The following is a 4,431-nucleotide window of genomic DNA, read 5'->3' as shown; positions in this document are numbered from 1 at the left end:
TTAGCCAAAGAATCCACCTTCATCGTCAAGTCTTAAGCTGAACAGCTATAGCAGTATCTACATCCACCTCCAAAATTCCTGCTACCTTGCCTTGAGGTAGTATTCGAGAAGGGTTCTGGTATTCATTAGCAGCCATCAGTTCAATCAACTTCTATGATTCATCATGGCTCTTAGCCCATAAGGTTCCATCTAATACTACATCAAGCATGGGCCTAGACTGTGCTCGCAAGCCATTACAAAAGCAGTTGATAATCATCCATTCGGGCATCCCATGATGAGGAAACTTTCTAAGCATCTCCTTATAATGATCTCAAGCTTCACATAAAGACTCTCCCGATTGCTATGCAAATTGAGTAAGAGCGTTTCTGATTGCAGCTGTCTTTACCATAGGGAAGAATTTAGTAAGAAACTTTTGAGCAAGATCTTCCCAAGTAGTAATAGAGCCTGGTGGTAGAAAATGCAACCAACACTTAGCTTTATACCTCAGAGAGAATGGGAAAACCCCCAGCTTAACATCATCTTCAGAAACATTATTGAATTTGAAAGTGTCGCAGATCTCGATGAAATCTCTAATATGCATGTTGGGATCTTCCGTTAGAGAACCCCCAAACTGGACTGAGTTCTGCACCAGCTGAATCGTGTTAACCTTGATTTCAAAAGTGTGAGCCGCGATGGCTGGTCTGACAATGCTAGACTGAATATCGTTGATCTTCGGTTGAGAATAGTCCATCAAAGCCTTCGAATTTTCTGCCGGTTCTCCCATCGCAACAATCGCTTCTTCTTCAACTTTCTAAACTAAGACTTCTTCTTCTACCTTCCCCTCAATAAGAACTTCTTCTACTACTTCCTCCCACTTTATCCAGTGTTTTCTTTCGAGATCGAGAACGCGTTAGCATAAACGCACTCTAGAGTACCTGAAAAAGCAACAAACAAACAAGTAGGTAAAATATATGAGTCAGTGAACTTTAACGACCACTGATGTCAGCACATAAACTAAAAATTAACACCGAAGACCCCGACAGCGGTGCCAAAAACTTGTTAGGGTGAAAATACGTGCTAATATTACACGCAAGTATACACGTTTGCAAGTAATATAGAATTTTTTCTTGTTCATTTCTACAGAGACTGGTTTAGGTTAACTTTAATCTATGCACTTATACAACAATGATATGACTATCGTTGAATGCTAAGAAAAATAAAAAAATGGGTTTTTGATTAAACTAAGAGATTATACTAAATAACATTAACTAAGAGAATGGAGGTTGAATTACTTGTATGAGATAAACATGGGATTCTAACTTCATTACTACTGCATTCAAAGTTATTGTTCTTAACCGTAGTATGCAATGATGATGACAACTAATTAGATAACATGAAACTAGTAAACGCCAACTTTCGTTGTACGAATACCCTAATACTAGACATCCACAAAAGAGGTAAAAGCTGAATAGACACCAATAATGTTGAGACCCTATATGTCTATAAAATTTGATAACATAAAGGTTTAATACGCAAGTTATCTATCATGATTACATAGGGCAAGTAAGATGATTAAAATTACTTACAAATCATGCATAACAAATACATGAACCTATGCTAGCATGGCAAGTTCTAAACCATATATCCATTATCGCTTCAATAGAGATTAACATGCTATCTTATAAGTTGGTGACGCCCATAAGACGAATAAGCACAACCAATACTAGGATATCATACAATTACCACATACTAAGATATCAAAACAAATTAACTATTGAAATCCATAAGTAAATCCGTTAGAACCCCATGATAATGATTAGTTCATAACCGAACTCATCATCACTGTGGCTTCCGATGAAAGCACGGTATAATAAACTAAGTCTTTATAAACTGAATAAATAATCAAAGTACGTAATCAAGAGTATTAGGTTCAATAAACAAGAAAACAAGCATCCAAGATTACAACTCAATCAAAGAATCACAAGTAAAAACAAGCTTTTCTTCTCCTTCATTGTATTTGTGCTCCTAGGTCTTCTCTCCGTCTTCTCCTTAGTCTTCGTTATGAAAAACATCTTTTTTAGGAGTTATATATGCTTCAGAATCAAGCTGGGCTTCAAACTCTCAAAATCCAAGTAGAAACAGAATTTCTAGAAAATGGGCCGGGGTGGCCGCTCTGAGATGTGGCGTGGCCGCCCTGTATTTCTGTTGAACCGGCGCGGCTACCCTGGCCTTGGGTGCGGCCGCGCCGACTCTCTGGAAAAACCTATTTGCTGGGCTTCTCTTGCTGGTTTCTTTTGTGCACTTGACCGAGGCTTCATCCTAACACCCTTCTAGCATAAAAACAATGTAAAAACCTTTCATGCTTCCGATTATGCCCTGAAATGCAAAACACTACAAAAACACATCAAATACACAAATAACTTGAGTATAAAACACCAATTTGAGCCTTTATGAAGCGTTCTAAGTGGATAAAAAGGCCATTTAACACTTATTTAAGACAACACCTAAGCCTGTTTCAGTGACCATAACCTGAGCTCTAATGCCAACCTGTAACGCCCTCAAATCCGAGGTCTAGATTTGGGAGTAACTAACCGATAAATAATACTAAAATATGCACAGTGGAATAAAATAATATATATGGCCCCTTGCATGCAATAGGATCGAACACAGCTTATAGTATGAAACATGCACTACTATAAACCAAATATTATTACAACCCATAAGTCTATTTAGTTTTATAAACTATTCAGATTTTATTATAAAACACTATACTAACCGTTCATCTTAAGATAGTCTGCCTAGAAAGACACACCAAACTATTTACAAGCATACAACTCCTCGTGAAACCTGGAACTCCGGCCTGCTCTGACTTAGCTAAAAGACAGAATGATAAACAAGGATGAGTGAAAGAAATTCTCAGCAAGCAGTATATAGCTTATGATGGAAACAACAACAATATCTGAGTAAAACGAGAAGCTAAAATAAGCTTTAATGTTTAAGCGACATTTTTAATAAAACTCAGTTATGCACTACGTTATTCCTGATGATCAGTCATGAAACTGTACCGGTATCCTGCAGCCATACCATAAATATAAATACCAGTATCCCACAGCCATACCGTACCTATAGGATATCCACAAAAGACATATATTCGCCTTGCAAGATATTACACTTTCGTATAATAGCTCAAGCTGGACTGGTGCCTCGACTACTTACACTATCCAGTAACCAATTCACAAAACAATTTTGATTAAAGGATTCGTATCAATGACATCCTTACTAATTTAATTCGCCATTTCACATGGTCCAGAGTTACCGTAACAATTGATGGTGAAGTAACTAGAACAAATAGTTATTCGCTAATCTCATCACAAAGTTTCACTGTATAAATTATTTCAGCAAAATACAAAACGTTAAACTATTCTGAACTTAGAATAGGCAGAAATACTTGCATAAGGAAATTAAAAGCATTGATGAGTATAAACATTTCCTTTTGAAAATTAATTGAAACCTCGAACGATATGGTTGGGAAACTTGCATAATAGGGTTTAAAATACACATCACTTGAACGATAAGTGAAGATAGGGACACTTGCCTGGTATGCTCAATACTCTTCACTTTAACTTCGACTTATAACTGTTGGCTACCAACTCACTCTAACATCTGATTACGTTCTATGCTACTCGATTCTATAAACAAAAGTACTATTTTAATTAACAAAACCGAACTCAATCGACGTAACTATACATCTCGATTTCTACCCGATCGTTTATAACTAATCATGGCATTGAAAACTGTAAATAGATAGCATGCGGTTCACATAGCACATAGTCATGTTATTCATATAACACGTAAACACATAATTTATGTAACACATAAGTCACATCGTCAAAAGATAGGACTCGGTACTTCTAACATTGAAATCTGGTCAAAAATAATATTCATAAATCAATTATCGACTCAAAATGACTCGCAAAACAAAAGAACATTTGATAAAAAAAGATTTAGGTCTCAAAAGTATTTTTATTGGAAGTGGAATATTTTTCTGAGTATAGACGCCTTCGTTTCGTATTAAACGGATGAACGGTCTATTTATTACGAATAAAATATGAAAAAATCAATTAATAATAATATTAATTAATTTTAAAATAATTAAATACATTTTTAAAAGCTAAAAATACTTTTTTAAGAATTCTTTGGCTTAATTATAAATAATTAAATTTTATTAAACTATTTATAAATAAAATTAATTGATTAAATAAATTAATCAATTAGTTAAATCCATAAATAATTAATTAAAATAAATTATAAATAATTAAATCCAATTTTGAATTTTAAAAATAATAAAAGAAAATAATTTTTGGAATTTAAAATAATTTAGTTAATTATTTAAAATAATAAGTAAATTAATTTTGGAATTTAAAAATGATTTTTGAAATATAAAATGAACTT

General features: G+C 34.1%; 1 non-coding gene across 1 annotated transcript; it reads left to right on the top strand.

Annotated features, from left to right (window-relative positions):
- The first annotated feature begins 266 nt into the window (after window positions 1–266).
- On the top strand, window positions 267–373 carry LOC141669395 (small nucleolar RNA R71). The gene has a single exon (XR_012553681.1). It is a non-coding gene; the product is annotated as a small nucleolar RNA R71 (small nucleolar RNA).
- The last annotated feature ends 4,058 nt before the right edge of the window (window positions 374–4,431 follow it).

This window comes from Apium graveolens, chromosome 6, assembly GCF_009905375.1.
Source record: "Apium graveolens cultivar Ventura chromosome 6, ASM990537v1, whole genome shotgun sequence".
Taxonomy (NCBI): domain Eukaryota; kingdom Viridiplantae; phylum Streptophyta; class Magnoliopsida; order Apiales; family Apiaceae; genus Apium; species Apium graveolens.
This window is presented reverse-complemented; position numbering and strand designations above follow the sequence as displayed.